Source organism: Canis aureus, chromosome 27 (genome assembly GCF_053574225.1).
Source record: "Canis aureus isolate CA01 chromosome 27, VMU_Caureus_v.1.0, whole genome shotgun sequence".
NCBI lineage: Eukaryota > Metazoa > Chordata > Mammalia > Carnivora > Canidae > Canis > Canis aureus.
Window position 1 is genome coordinate 37,463,753 of NC_135637.1, and position 16,958 is coordinate 37,480,710.

At 41.5% G+C, this 16,958-nt stretch overlaps 1 protein-coding gene across 3 annotated transcripts in view; it reads right to left on the reverse strand.

Moving 5' to 3' along the window:
- The window catches only part of LIPK (lipase family member K), a 42,947-nt gene extending 27,038 nt beyond the window's left edge, over nucleotides 1-15,909 (reverse strand). Inside the window, exons 1-2 of one of the 3 annotated variants that reach the window (XM_077874825.1) lie at nucleotides 15,732-15,909; nucleotides 10,692-10,835 (exon numbers count right to left, since the gene is read on the reverse strand). The gene's annotated coding sequence lies outside the window, so the exon portion shown is untranslated. The remainder of the gene's footprint in view (nucleotides 1-10,691; nucleotides 10,836-15,731) is intronic. The other 2 variants (XM_077874823.1, XM_077874824.1) reach the window with 2 other exon arrangements.
- Between the last annotated feature and the right edge of the window lie 1,049 nt (nucleotides 15,910-16,958).

Below are 16,958 nucleotides of genomic sequence, written 5' to 3' on the forward strand. Positions count from 1 at the left end.
AGGAGATGCTCCTGAGAGTTAGGTTCTTAATCACTCGGTCCATCGGGAATAGGCTGACAGGGCCCTCTGGCTACTATGTGCCTGATTAGTGTCACATAGAACACAGGCATCATAATTACTCTAAAAAAACAATGAAGACGCTTAGAAGTCACCCCAGCCAACGTCAATGAGACTCTGTGGGGGCGTGGCCAGGGGTCTGCATTTTCAGCCGTGATCCCAAGTGATTCATGTGCATTCCAACCTGGGAGGAACAGCTAGACCGCCTGGATTCCTTGAGAAAAGAAACTTCTTATTTCTGTCCCTCTGAGAGCTAGCACGGGGGTTCCTATAGATGTCTGTCAAGTAAACAGATGGGTAGGAGACTGAGTGAGCACGTCACTTCATCTTAAAGATGACCCCAAATTGACTCACTCTTTTGCATCGTATCTTTCTTGCCTAGTTTCATGTTGTCAGCGAGCCCTCTTCCTCACCTGTAGACCCACAGACCCCAACAGTTAAAACTAGACACACGCAGGACACCTCAACTCATACTCTAACTAAGATCTATTGTGCTTGTTCCTTATCACACTTTCTTGGGGTATTGATGAAATGTGCTCTCTGCCTGCTCCCCTGCACATACCCCCCCACCCCCAACCTCTCCTACAAAACTCCAGGTGTTCCTTCTGCTGTGAGGCTGGTTGTTAAAACAGGAGCGTCCACCCTCTGCACCCAGTGGCTGGCACCCAAGATAAACTCTTCTCTCTTTTCTAAACCCGTGTCTCTTGAGTTATAGACTTCTCTTGAGCCGAGTTTATCTGAGTTTGTTTGGCAGCAGTGCTGGCAACCCAGCCTGGAGTATGCTTTCCTCTCCTCCAGCCCCTTGGAGTCCCCGAGAGGCAGCAGCTGCCAGGCCTTGCAGGTTGGTTTTCTGAGTCAGCGATTGTCATAGACAGGTTACTAACAACTTCACCCACTTATTGGTCCTCTCTCACAGCACAGTTTGAAGTGAGTATGTCCTTAATTCAGGATTATCTGACGGGAAGGTGTTGGGGAAATTTTTAAAAGTGATCTTTCCCCTCAAAGCACTCACGACTCAGATGCTCTGGTTTCGGTGGAGTGGCCGGCGTTTGGGCCTCGGAGTTACACTCACTACACGTGAAGATTCCCCGCCTTAGAGCACATCCAGCTCCCTCTGTAACGGGCCCGCTGGAGAGCCTCTGGGCCTGTGCTGGCGCAGAGGGGCTAGAGCATGTGCCGCCTGCAGGAGGAACTGGAGACTTGTCCCCAGGGATGCTGCAAGAATGGACTACTACGTGGCTCTGTTGTGCGGCCCTGACTCAGAGCCCACTGGGCTGCTTTGTTTCATGCCTCTGTGTGCTAGATCCTGCTTTGGAAGGGTGACACGCCCAGGCAAGAGAAGCCTCTGTCTTCCGTGATTAGTGGTTCTAGCCAAACAGACTTTCCTCAGGCGTTTCTCATCAGGGCTGCACTGAGCTGCACGTTCCAGGGGTGGCCTTAGCTGCTCTTCCCCATCTGAGCCTCACAATATTCACTGTAATTGTCGGGTGAGGCTGACTCATTGAGACACTTCTTCTCCATGATACCAAGTGGCCTCTTAATTCTTTGCCCATTTGCCATGACAGCTCCCTGATGAGTGCATCTCACGCTGACATCCTGCTGGTGCACACGAATGCAGAGAAGGATGATAGACTAAGGCAGGACACATGATGAGCTCCGGAGGGCTCTCAGTCTTAACGATGAGGTCCCGGGGCCTCAAGTCTCCAGACTTCTTCAACATAGATTATATATATATTTTAGGTTTATATATACATAATCTCTATATACATAGATATATATATCTATATATACATATCTATATAGTCTCTCTCTATATATATAGATAAATTATGTTGGTTTATCACTCTAAATCAGCATTTCACACTCCGTTCTATGAAACATGACTCCCAGAAGATGCTACTTGTTAGAAGAGCTCACAGGAAAGCATGTGTTAGACTATTCATAAATGCATAGTTTACATCTTATATAAAACTTATATACAATAGGGGTGTCTTGTGGCTCAGTCGGTTAAGCTTCTGCTTTTGGCTCAGGTCATGATCCTGGTGTCCTGGGATTGAGCCCTGCATTGGCTCCCTGCTCAGTGGGGAGCCTGCTTCTCCTTCTGCCCCTCCCCACTAGTGTTCTCTCCCACTTGCTCAGCTTTCTCTCTCTCAAATAAATAAATACTCTTAAAAATTATATATGATAGTATAGGTTTTTAAAATTATTTATTCATGACTGACACAGTGAGAGGCAGAAACATAGGCAGAGGGAGAAGCAGGCTCCCTGCAGGGAGCCCGATGCAGGACTCGATCCTGGGACCCCGGGGTCACAACCTGAGCTGAAGGCAGACACTCAAACACTAGGCCACCCTGGAGTCCCTATGATAGTATGTTTATCATCCTTGGTTCTTGCCCACTAATCCATTAGATTATACAAATATGCCTCCTTATCTTTCCAAATGTCCCCTAGGGTGAACAATACTGCTATCATCATAAGTACATATATATGTAATGACTTGCTCTGGGAGTCTTAGCTTACAATATTATAACTAAGGGTCAGTGTAGTCCTGCAATCCTGACCAGTTTTACTGTATTCTCATTTGCTCTTAAAATTTTATTGTTTGAATAACATCAACATACTATGGCCCAAATTTTCTAAGGAACACTCTTGGGAAATATATACACATGCATATATATACACACACACAAATACATATAGATATATATTTTTTCCTGTTCACTACACCAAAAAAAATAATTGTATAATCAAGGGAAGACTAAAATGACACAAGTAGCTCCAAGTTGGAACCTCATCTTTGAAAAGTTTTCTGCAGACAGATGCTCTCCACAGGGGTGAGACCTGCTACAGACTCACCCAGCTTTGGGTGGGAAAAGGTAACACAAGGAATGCGAGTACTTGTAAGACTGTCCTTCGTTGCTCAAGAATCTTTCTCTAATGCTTGTTTTCTGTCTTTCTCCCAAGCTAGGCAGCCAGGGAGAAAAGGGAACTTTCAAAAGAATATTGCCTTGCTGCATTTTCTGTTTCAAATTGGGTTTAAATATTTTATATCGAGTGCATGTGAATTATATGTAGGCAACTCTTGCAAGTAATGCATTTTGCACTCATGGATGCATTGGTTATGACATCAAGGATACCAATTTCTAAACAAAAACATAATAGAAATAAATAGAGATGTTTGTTCCACTTTTCTCATTGCTTCATGATAGTTGCTGTCAGGCTTATCAAGCAGCCATTTAATCAGGGCTGACGTCAATGGTTGGACAGCATTCTCAGTGAATCCACACCCCAATTCTTAACTACACTGCATATACGGGGTGAGAATTGGCCAGAATATGCCAGTAGGTACAAAGACCCCGTCATTAGTGTTATTTTTCCATTGAGCAGACAGAGATTCATCAGAGCGAGACTTAGCAACTGGTCTTTCTGTGTTTCCAAAGCTTGCTTAGGAAAATTTTTGCAATTAAGTGAATAAAAATACTACATGTAAAATTAGTAATATGTAATATAATTATGTTAACTTATAATAATATAATGATGTATATTAACGTATTAGGAGAGAGAAAAGCTAACAATCAATACTGCAAGTTTCTACCTTATTAAGTAAAAAAAAAAAAAGAAAAGCCCATAGTAAGTAGGAGAAAAGAAGTAATACAGATAAGAGAATATAATCAATAAAATGAAAAAAAGAAACTAACAAACTCCAAAGTTGGTCCTTTGATGAGATTAATAAAACTGATAAGCACCAGGAAGACTAATCAAGAAAAAAACAGTTATATAAAGTATCAGAATCAGAAATTTGAAAATGAATATCATGGACTGTATCACAAATAATAAAATTGTAATAAGGGAATATGGGGAGAACAACATGCCAATTAGTTTAATAAATTACATTAACTGGACAAATTCTTTGAAAAACACAACTTCAACAATTTTCATTTCAAGAAAAAATAGAACATTTGATGAGTGCTATTCTATTAAAGAAATTGAATTAGTTTTCAGAAGCTTTTACACACAAAAATCCCACTTTTGAGTATCTTGACTACTAAATATTAGTCTTATCTGTTAAAAATTTTTTTTGAGTTGAGCCATGTTCTACTTTGATCCTAAAAAGACATGAATAGGGCCGCCTGGGTGGCTCAGTGGGTTAAGCTTCTGACTCTTGATTTTGGCTCAGGTCATTATCTCAAGGTCATGAGATCAAGCTCTGTATTGGGCTCTATGCTGGGCGTGGAGTCTGCTAGGGTTCTCTCCTTCTGTCCCTCTCTCAGCTTACACTCTCTCTCAAAAAAAAAAATAAAATAAATAAATAAATCTTTTAAAAATATAATTTCTTTAAAAAAAAGACATGAATAATAAAAAGAAACCTCAATGGTTTCCTTACTGAGTATCCCATTTAACATTTAAGGAAGAAATTAAACCAAAAAAAAAAAAAAAAAGAATGAAAGAAAAGGAAGAAACTCTTCCCAACTCATTTTATGAGGCTCAAATAAATTTACATTATATTGTGAAGTGACCTAAAGAGCCAAAACATATTTGCAAAAGAAACAAAGTTGGATAACAAGTACTACTTGATTTCAAGATTTCCAAGCTATAGTAATCAACACTGACTGTGTGGTAGTGTCACAAGATAAATATCTAGTACAAAGGAATACAACAACTGGTGCACAAATATACACATACCCAGAATCAACTGAATTTGCACAAAGCTTATAATTCAGTAACAAAGAATCATATTTGCAAGAATGGTCCTAGAACTGTGCATAAAAGAAAAATAAGTCAAGCTCAACCTTTAACTCACACCTTTTACAAAAGCTAAAAGTAAATTATTGGCCTAAACATAAGAGCAAAAACAGTAAAGTTTAAACAAAAACACAGAAAATCTTTGTGACATCAGGGTAGGCAAATATATCTTAGGACACAAAAATACATGAAAGACAAAAATGATAAATTGTATCTCACTCAAATTAAAAACTGTACTGCTAAAAAGACAACACTAAGAAATTTAAATATCAAGCCATTGATCTTAAGAAAATATCTGTAAAACAGAAATCTGACAGAGAAATTTTATCCGGAATATATAAAAATAGCTTGCAATTCAGTAAGAAGCCAAATAGCCAATAATAAAATGGACAAAAGTTTTGAACAGGAGAAGGCATGTGAATGGCTAATAAGTACATGAAGGGGTGCCCCATGCATTTCATCGTCAGGGAAATACAAATTGAGATAACAGTGAGATAGCGCTTCCCACCCACTAGAACAGCTGGGATTTAAAAGGCCGATGGTTGGCAAGGACTTTGAGCAACTGAAACTCCTGTGCCTGGAATCCGGGCACCTGGGTGACGAATATTTAATATCAACACCGATCTTCTGGCGGGCGCCTGGGTGGCTCAGGCGTGAAGCATCTGCCTTCTGCTCAGGTCCTGATCTCAGGGTCCTGGGGTGGAGCCCTGCTCAGGGTGGAGTCTAATTCTCACTCCTCCTCTCCCCGTCCCCTATGCTTGTGCATGACCCCCACCCCCCGCCTTTCTCTTTCTCCCTCAAATAAATAAATAAAACCTTAAAAAAAAAAAAGACTGGTCTTACAACAGTTACATGGTTTTATTTGTCAGGGCTCGTGCCTTGCACTTTTACAACACGGAATCACATTACAATATACAAGCCACACCTCAATGAAGTGTTGAGAACAAAAAGAAGCAGCAACCACAGTGGCCAATATCCTGGCCCTGTTGGTACCCTCCACTCCCTTTCTCAAACCTCATAATCTCAAATACTGGGGACTTCAACCCTGTCTCCCAGAGAGTCTGATTCTAAGGTAAAGCAGAGACTCAAGAGCTGCATTTTTCTTCTTTTTTTTCTTTACTTATTTTTTTAAGAACTGCATTTTCAATTAGTGCCCCCAGGTGGTTCTCCGTGTAGGTGGCTCCAAATTCACACTTGGAGACACACGTCACTAGACAGATTTAGTCCCTAGTTCTCTGTGTCCTTGTTCCCCGCGCCTGCGATGTCCCTACTGTCATCTCTCCGGACTCTCCCTCTTGCCTGGTTCAACTCTTTTGAGTCATTCTCTGACTGCCCTTTGCTCTGAAATCTTCTTCTAACAAATTTGAAGATGACATCATTTCCCAATGGCTTAATTTCTGTTGTCTCTTAAATTACACAGCAAGCTGCCTGTCGTAGCCCTCCTTCATAAACATTCCAAAGATGAATAGTACATAGTTCAGTAGTAATTGGGAAAAGCTTGAATTGTCAGCTTTTCAAAGGAGATCCGAATGACAACGCCTGTAGAAATAACCCAACACTCCTCCGGAGCATCAGCTCAATTTGCTCTTTTGTTTTGCTTCTTGGCTGACATTTTTTTTTAATTTATTTTTTATTGGTGTTCAATTTACTAACATACAGAATAACCCCCAGTGCCCGTCACCCATTCACTCCCACCCCCCGCCCTCCTCCCCTTCTACCACCCCTAGTTCGTTTCCCAGAGTTAGGAGTCTTTACGTTCTGTCTCCCTTTCTGATATTTCCCACACATTTGGCTGACATTTCACTTAATTGTTCAACAAGAAAATATCTTGGCACTCTGCTTTGTGTTTCACCTCTAAGTCCTCATTTTAAGGGCAGATTTCCAGGCTTCGTTTTTGAAAGAGAACTGATGATATTTGGCATATATTAGATGCCTGATAATATTGTTAGATTCTAACTCAACTGACAGGTCACAGAGCCAAGCTCATGCCATCTGCATGTGCTGTTATGTCATTCAAACTGATTTCTCTTTCAGATATAACCTTTATAGAGAAATCATAAAACCCTGAGATCATGACCCAAGCCAAAATCAAGAGTTGGTCATTCTGAGCACCCCAGGTGTCCCACTCTCGTTTGTAGTATGCTTCCTGTGTAATAATAATTTTTGAAAATAACTTTGGACCAGGAACTTTTCAAAGCAGTTTATATGAATTAACTTATTTAATCCAGAAAACAACTTTATTAGTGGGTCGTACAGTCCATCGCTACCCTGTGCTGGAGCATTCCTTGGATCAGTTCATTTCACGACTATTGGCGAGACCACATTTCATAGAATTGTCAGTCATTTAATATAGAAAGATACAAGCGAAAAATTGACTTCAAAAGAAGTTGGTCACCTTGTCACTTCCTCATCCTGGCCCTGTGGTAAAAAATGGGATAAAATTCTTTGTTCAAGAGAAGGAGAAATTATTGATCATTGATGTGCACCACTCCAAAGGGTCTGCTTTTTCCCTCTCTGTCTCTTCCTCCTTCCCTCCTGCCTTCCCTCTCTTTTTCCTCCTCCTTTTTCCTTCTCCCTACATCATTCTCGTTCTCTCTTCCACCTTCCTTCCCACTGTAGCAGAAAGAATCACACTAGCAGTTAGGTTTTAAAGGGCTCTTAGGGGCACCTGGGTAGCTCAGTTGGTAAGTGTCTGACTCCTCATTCTGGCTCAGGTCATGATCTCAGGGCTGTGAATGGAGCCCTGCATCGGGCTTAGCAGGAAGTCTACTTGAGGATTCTCTCTCTCTCTCTCTCTCTCTCTCTAAGATTGATTAAATAAATATAAATAAATAAATAAATAAATAAATAAATAAATAAATAAATAAATCTTAAAAAAATAAAGGGCTTTTAAAGAGGACTTTTCTGAGGCAAATAAACAGAAGTGTAAACTGCACAGGTAAATCAGATTTAGATCCCCGCCAAGGCTGTAATTAGGCTGAACAGGTGCTGTGGTTAATGGGAAGAGGAAAACAAACTTTAGCTCAAATGACTCACAGTGTGGGGTCTGGAATAATAAAAATACGCTGTCTGGCTTAATCGAGGATTATTCTGAGCAAGCTGTGATGTATTTACAGCAAGTACTTTATCTGTTCACTATTTACAGGAATTCAGGCCATTAACACGTGGCACCTGGTAGGCCCACAATATGGATTTGCTAAATAACATGAGATTGGTAAAGAGGTAAATGCAAATCACTTGCTTTTTTAATTGTTGTTATTGCTGGTTTTAACTTTTTAGTTGAAAATATTACTGAAATGTATATTTCCCATATATTTAAAAAGTGACAAAAGAAAATTATTTTAACTAAAGAGGCTCAGCTGGAGTACTTTCCTTCCTGATAAATTGTTCTTAACCTTCTGGGTGGCTCCTCGGTAGCCAAGATTATTAGAAGAATATGGAAATTAATCAAATTAGAAAATAAAAGATCAGTTTCAAAACTGGAAAATATATTTGACAAAACTCGACTCCTCTTCCCAACCAAAAGTAGAAATAGAAATTTCTCAATTAGTTGAAAGACTCTTACGAAAAATTCTCCAGGGACGCCTGAGTGGCTCAGCAGTTGAGCGCCTGCCTTTGGCTCAGGGCGTGATCCCGGATTCTTGGGTTCGAGTCCCACATCGGGCTCCCTGCATGGAGCCTGCTTCTGCCTCTGCCTGTGTTTCTGCCTCTCTCTCTGTGTCTCTCATGAATAAATAAATAAAAATCTTTTTTAAAAAAAGGAAAAATTTCCAGCTGTGATTATTATAATCAACAGTAAAATACTCAATACTTTCACTTTAAGAATGGGACAAAAGACAGGATATCTGCTCGTATCACTTCTCTTCAGCATGATGCAGCAGGTGATATTAAATAAAATAAAGTGAAAAATGAAAATGAAAAACAAAACAGAAAAGCATAAAGATGGGAAAGTAGAAGTGGAACTATGTCTGCAGATGACATAATAATGTATTTAGAAAATGCTAACTAATGTGAACAAAAATTACTAGATCTATTGAGTAAATGCAGAAAAGTATCAGCACACAAGGTCAATATAAAAAATATGCTAACAAAAATATGCTTAGAAAACAAAAATTTTAAAATATGAATTAAATGGCATAAAAAACAAAACTAATAAGTAACAATTTGAACAAAAGGCAAGATCTTCACACTAAAAATTGCAAAGCTTTGAGAAACCTAAATAAATGGAGAGAAATCACCTACTTTATATATAAAAGACTCCATATTGCTAAGCGGTAGTTCCCAAATTGAACTATATATGGATTAAGTTCCAGGGACAATTCCTGCAGACTTGTTAATAAAAAATGACAATCTACTTTCTTAAAAATAAAAAAAAAATATTTTTTAAATTTATTCCTGAGAGACACAGAGAGAGGCAGAGACCCAGGCAGAGGGAGAAGCAGGCTTCCTGTGGGGAGCCCAATGGGGGACTCAATCCCAGGACCCTGGGATCATGCCCTGAACCAAAGGCAGGCACTCAACAACTGAGCCCCCCCAGGCATCCCTGACAAGATGCTTTTAAAATTTATATAGAAATATAAAGACCATATGATAGCTCAAGCTAGTTTTAGAAAGAATAACGAAATTGGAGGACCTATATTGTAAAATTTCAAGAATTTGCTATGTAACCACTGTAATCAAGGTAATGTGGTACTGGCAAAAGGATTGAGAAAGATCCATTAAAAGATTAGAGTATAGGAACAGACTAAATTACATGTGATCTAACAAATTTTGACATATGCTCTAGTGCAGTTCAATGAGAAAAGAAAAGTCTTTTCAATAATTTTACCAGAATAACTGAATATCAATTTTGGGGAAAAAAATACCCAACTTTGCTACATTTCTCTAACCAGGCATAAAAATATACTTGAGATGCATTACAAATCTAAACGTAAAAATTAAACTATAAAGCCCTTAGAAGAAGACAGAAGAAAATATCTTTATGAATTTGAAATAGACCACTAGCTATAAAAGGAAAAACATTATGAACAAGGCTTTATTAAAATAAGCTTCTGGCCATCAACAACACCATTAAGAAAATAAAAAGGCAAATCACAGACAATAGGAAAACACTTTCCTCAATATCTGGTAAAGCACTTATGTCTAGGATTTTTCAAGATATAAGTAGTAATAAGAAATAGAATGAAATTTAAAATTAGCAAAATACTTGGACAGTCACTTCACAAAAGGATACATGAAGGACTGATACACACATGGAAAGATGTCCAATAGTGTTGGTCATTAGAAAAGTGCAAGCGACTACTTCACACCCACTAGATTGGCTGATGTTAGACCACTGGGGCTCCTGAGTGGTTCATTCGGTTAAGCATCCAGCTCTTGGTTTTGGCTCAGGTCATGATCTCAGGGTCCTGGGATCAGGCTCCACACTGGGCTCTACCCTAGGTGTGGAGTCTGCTTGAGATTCTCTCTCTCCCTCTCCTTCTGCCCTTCTCCCTCTTCAAATAAATAAATAAAACTTTGTAAATAAACAAACAAGCCAATAATAGTAAATATTGGAGAGAAGGAGGAACAACTGGTTTTCTCATACTTTGCTGATGGGAGTTTATAATATTACAACTGTCAGAAACTGGCAATTTTTTAAAACCCCATTTTTTAGCTAGTTTGCTCAACATAAAAGAAAATACAAGTCTATATAAGGACTTGTTTGCAAACTTGTTCCTTGAAGCTCTATTCATGATAGTACATTATTGAAAATAACCCCGATGTCCATCAATAATAGAAGGGCTACACAGTTGTGTCATATACAATGGAACCCATTGACACGCACAGCATAGATCAATCTTGCAAACGTTTTGCTGAGTGAAAGAAGCCAAACACAAAAGAATACTTACTTGGTAATTCTTTGTCTATGAAGATCAAGGACAGGTAAAATGAGCAGCTCCTGGCTGGCTCAGTTGGCAGAGCATGCAACTCTTGATCTCAGGGTTGTGAGTTCAAGCCCCACATTGGGTGTAGAGATGACGTAAAAACAAAATCTTGTGGGGGGGGAAGAACAGATAAAATAAATGTATTGTGGTGGCATTGACTGGAAAAGTACAAGAACTTCTGGGTGATAGCAGGACTCGGCCTTGACCGGGATTGATTGTCGAGACTCACCGAATTGCACCCTTGAGATTTGTGCATTTTTATTGTATATAATTACAACATGATTAAAAAGAAACTGGAAACTATGTTGCAAAGCAGGTGTTCTCAATGATTACTAGTTCTGGCATAAATTAGTGCAATTCAGTTGGTAAACAGCATTGCTGCATTTACCAGGACTTCTTACGACCATTCATATCTTATGTCTCAGAGGTTCCACTTAATAAATGGATACCAAGAAAGTATGTTTTTCACTTGGAACGTGGGAGGGGAGTGGGGGATCTTTCTGTACAAAGTTGCTTTTGTGCTTGTTATTTGAAATAAATAAAACTTAAAAACAGAGGTTCAGTTGTAAAGCGGTGTTTAATACAATGTATGTTAATTAAATATATTAGATGATTAATTAAATATCATAGAGAAAGCCATTAAAATGTTCATGAAAACACTCTTAGGGTATTACATCAAGTGGGGAAAAAATGGTCAGGAGGAAGAATTGTGATACCAATGGTCTTTACTCCAGGGTATGCAACGACTTTCCAAGAAATACACAGGCATATAAATCGCTTTTTTAAAAATTCAGATTATAGATATTTGTCTCTTTTATATATTCTTTCCTAAAACTAATAGAACCTAAGAATTTCTGACTTCAAGCTGGTTCTCCTTTTTCAACTCTGCAAAGGGAAGGTCGACCTCTCCCATCTCCTGAATCTTAGCATGGTGAATAGCACAGAGGAACACCCGACAGCATTGGGATTGGGATTGGGGTAGCAGTCCTTTCCCAAGAGCGAGTCACCTCTGCAAATGTGTTGGGTTTTAATTCTTTGCTTTCAAAAGATTGGAAAAGAATCTCCTTGAGTTGTTTGGAGGTAGAGCACTAAAAATAAGTTTTGTGGATGCATCGCTATGTGATTTGTGGCACTGAACTTCAGAAATAATTCAAAGAACTGAACAGCATGAAATAAACATGGTTTTTCAGCACTTACATCTGTTAAATAAATGAAAAACAACTGAAGCTGAATTTTGTTTTATCTGTCAATGAATAATAACAACTGGGTGTATGAATTAAAAAGAGAAGTTCCATTCCTTTCATTAAGAGATTCACTGCTAATAAAATTTGGTTTTAATGCCTCATAATCATTCATTAAACCTTTAATATATTTATGATCCTTTGACCAATTATATACTAATAAAAATTACAATGGCAAGTCACTAAAAAATTAAAAGAAAATGCAACTTTATGATTATAACTTGAAAATGACTTAAATTTCAATATATATCTACTGTTTTAGTTTCAGAGAAGGGTCAATTGATCAATAAAAGACTCTTCAAGCATACAAATACATTAAGATATGTATATATTTATGGAAATACATAAAACACCTGTAGAAAAATAAGTGCAATGGGAATATGAATTCAAGGAATAAACAAACAATATAATTTTTTAATCCATTGCATAAGAGATTTTTTTTTTCCAGTGGATGATCTTAGGTTTCAAATCAAATCACTATTCTATTGGACATTTTTAAAAATTGTGTAATAATTTTAATTTAAGCTATCAATATTTACAATATGTCTTAAGGTGCATCCTTACAACTATTCAAAATTATAAAAATTTTGTATGTCAGCCTAAAAATGTGTGCAGTTATGGAGTTTTGCACAATTTGTCTGGGGGGATAGAGGCAGAAACTATTTTTAAGCAACTTACAGACACATTTAAAAAATATATATTTAAAATACCTCAAGGAAATAAACTAAAATGTATGATCTTCCAAAAGACTGGGAGGTTTACTCCAAAATGATAATGATTATATTTGGATTCTAGGGATAAAAACTTCTCTTTTTGCTTTTATTGGTTATACATTTTCTTCAATAACTTTATTAGGTTGAATTACTCTTATAATAAGAATATACTTAAGACATTTAGAAATAATTAGTTATAAATTTAAACCCGATGACCTCTGAGTAAATGCCCTAATGATGTGGAAACAAAGGCAGAAGAGAAGTTATTAAACTTCCTCACCACTTAGAGCCCATTGACAAGTGCTCGAAACAGGCAGAGGGACCTTCCTCTAGGGACTCAACTGCCTGGATGTTGATATTTTACTAAGCGCAGGAGGCAATCTCAGCCCGACCCCCAGGAGCCTGTAGGTTTACTTTAATATATAAAAATTCTTTTGGAGGGACGCCCGGGGGGCTCAGCGGTTGAGCGGCTGCCTTTGGCCCAGGGCGTGACCCTGGAGTCCCGGGATCGAGTTCCGAGTCGGGTTCCCCGCATGGAGCCTGCTTCTCCCTCTGCCTGTGTCTCTGCCTCTCTCTGCGTCTCTCAGGAATAAATAAATAAATAAATAAATAAATAATCCTTTGGAAACTTCCCTTATCTCTATCCCCCAAGATATATGTTGGCAATCATCTCCCAAGTGTATGACCCACCGATATAGATCCAAAGGGTCTCACTGAGTGAGGGGCAGGCAGGGCGGGGTAGGGAGAGACAGGTAGGGGGCTACATGGCCAGGCTCACAGAAATACTGAGGCATAACAAAACCAGATCACCCTGCCCTGGGCATCGGCGGGGGGCCGGGGGGTGCCCCTTTATGGCAGGCACATTGTGACCAGGCCCCAAAGAAGAAGGAAGCCATTAAAGACGTTCTCGCCAGTCCTCGCTCAAACCAACACATCACAAGACTGATAAGGCCACAGGCTCCCTGGTCAGTTCTCAGTCAAAGACTGTGGGTGGGGGCCGACGTGGGCCACCCTGTCGGGACCCCGCTGCCTCCTGAGAGCTCTCTCTGTGTCTTTGCTTAAGAAAACCCAACCACTTCGCTCGCTCTCCGTTGTCACAGAGATTCGTTCTTCGACTCTGTGAGACAAGAACCTCCCTGTCCTGCTTCTAGAAGTCTTCTTCTGGGGCAAAGTTCACAAGGTTTAGTATTTCTAGTTTGTAGTAACCGTATCCGCAGCCCCTTACCCCCCGCCCCCGTTCTAGTTTACTACAGGAGTCTGGGCAGTGATGCCAATGCCTGTGTCCCCCAGAAGACTTGTCCGTCAAGGAAGACATTCTGGTGTTCGCCATGTTTCCCCTTCTATCTGACATAATCCCTCCCAAACCAGTTGGGGTGTTCACGAAAATTTAAATTGTCTCATCATCCTTCCCTCCGCATCCTTCACGAAGCTCTGACATTCTTATCTCTTCCTGAAGAGGTGTGACTCACAAGGTGACACACCCTGGGTAGCCAGGCGAGTCAGAATCTGGATCTAACGCGGTTCTCTGTTTTCTGAATTCCTCCACCCACAGGGTGAAAGAAGGAATCGGGAAGAGTGAGGACACTGTCATCAACAAGTGAATGGGAGGAAATCATTACACCACCGGACGCCCAGGCCCGCAAATCTGGGATTCTTTGCGTCAAGGGCAGAAGGACTCTCGCAGCTTTGACAGGACCTGCAGGGGGTGCGGGGTGGGGGAGCTGAGAGGCCAAGAGTGGGCGCCAAGCCCCGGGGAACCCCCACAAAAAAGACTTGCAGGCTGCAAGGGGAATGCAATGGTCAAGGGAGAAAAGGAAAAGCAGCCAACACTAGAGGGCATCGTATTTTCACGGCTCTTCTATGACATTGAGGACTAGGCCCTTGAACTCTGGAAGGCTGTTGCTTCAAAATTAAAAAAAAGAAAAAGAAAAAAAAGTAAGACAGACAACAAAGGAGAAGTCGTAAGGAGATCTGGATTCCTCAGTTTCTTTTACGGAGTCAAAGGGACACGGAAGAGGTCGGCGAAGACGGTTCGAGCTAGTTGAGCTAAAGCGACTCCTTGGGCACCACAGTCCCAGCCCCACACTTAGTTCTGTGCAGTATCAGAATTCTGGTCTGAAGCGTTATGTGGGCTCAAGTGACTCTGTATTTGAGCAGCTGTCTTTTCCCAAACATGAAAGTCTTATAACAACTTCCTTATTTCTGAAACCAGAAAATAATAGATACGTCTATTGTACGAGCGAGAGAATAAACGCGTGGCTTTGGCAGGTAGACCAAGAGGACGGCCACTTTCGCCCTCAATGCCTGCGGGACCTGAGTCCCCGAGGCCGACCCACGCTCACGGCCCTGGCGTCCTTGCAGGCCTGCAATTGTGAGGGCAGGGGGCGCGCCGTAATCTTATATCAGCATCAGTAGGAACCACCTTTTCACTCCCCACCCAGTGAGACTATTCATTAAAAAGCAGCAGGAAAGGAGAACGACATGTCCCCTCGAACTATCGGAAGATGCTCATAATTCCCATAAGCAGGAATGTCGCTTAGTACGGCGATGCCAGCCAATCACTTGGCCCCACACTCCCCCGCAGATGACCCTGCTCATGAGAAGGAATAATCGCGTGTAAGGCCATTGGAATGGGACAATAAAAGGCTTTTTGAATATTCCAAAGGGTTTTTAAGACATCACCCGACAGTATTTCCCAAAGCCCTAGACGGACAGTCCAAGAGGATGATCTCATACATCCCCAGGATCTGCCACTGGCCTTTCCCAAGTGTGCACTTACACACCTCCTGTGAGGACACTCAGGCTGGGTCTGCTTCCTAAAGGCTGCAGCTTTCAGAACCTCGCTCTCACCTTCTCTGAGGAAAACTGCACCAGAGCTGCTCGGTGGCCACATGAGTCTCTCGCTGTCTTTGGCTCCACGAGGTAGCACCAACGACGGCGAGACCCTTACCAACACGTGAAGTTCCTGCACCTCCAAATGTTTCCCATGTCTCATTGAAATGCCAGGACGCGGGCCCTGCAAGTAGATCCCTGGCCCTGCAGGTCATTACCTGGTCCCCGAAGTGTCTGGCTGCGCCGCGGGCTGTGGGGTGTGTGTGCATCTGCCGTCTTCAAGCCCTGGGAGCTTCCAATTGATTCCAGCTCCGTCCGGAAGCAGTTGCCAGGAGAACACGTTCTGCTCCAGACAGCCCGGGAGATGTTGCAACCAGAAACTTCTCAATGCGAGGCAGATTAGTCATGGCTTCAAATATGACGCATGCCGCCCAGGCAGCCTTGCCAGGTGAGTTCCTAGCCGGGGATGAAAAAAGAAGTATTAACGGACTAAAACCTTGTGCCTGCCAAGCCGGTCCCAGGGTTCTGTGCCTCAAGGGTCAGATGCATTGGAAGCTTCTCGGCAGAACACACAACTGTCCATCCAGGAGAGTTCCACCCAACGATGGATGCCATGACCCGGTCCTACCGGCATCTGCATAAAAGGCCTCACTCCCCCTGTACCATCAGTTGCGACGCCTGTAAGGTCATCCAGGTCCCCATTCGAGGTCCTGCTTTGGCTTTCCTAAACTTCCCCTACCTTCTTATGGACGTTGAGTAGCAGGACAGGCGGGAAACAGAAAGTGTCTCCAACTCTTTCAATGGCGGCTTAGAAACACAGTGTCTCCTCCAAGATGTCCAGCCGGCGAAAGCAGAAGAGGGACTTGAGCTCCGCAGTGTCTTACCTGAGGCAGAGGCAGCTCCTGTGCCTGCCCTGGGAGGGTCCTGGTGGCACCCAACCTGCAGGGCACCGTACACCTGCTCGGAGTCCTGCTTTCTGTTTTCACAATTATGGGGGTGCAGGTCTGATGGGACACCATTAAACCAAGCAAACATCTAAAACGATGCAAACACTACGCTTTGAAACGCTTACAAGTCACCTGAGGGGAGGAGGACTATTCCCGAAACAGCCCCTGAATGGCCACCGTTGCTTCTGGCCTGTCTGAGGCCACAGAGTGCAGATATGGGTCAGACACGCTGATGGGAGAAGCTGGGTGGCTCAGGGGTTAAGTAGCCTGCTCTCGGGTTAGGCTCAGGTTGTGATCTCAGGGTCGTGGGATCGAGCCCCACGTTGGGCTCTGCACTCAATGAGGAGTCTGCTTGAAGATCCTCTCCCTCCCTCTGTCCTTCCCTCCAACCCGTGCAGGCATTTTCTGTATCTCTCTCTCTCTCTCTCAAATAAATAGATAGATAGATAAATAAATAAAAAAACAAACATTTAGAGAAAACACAAACAACAACAGAAC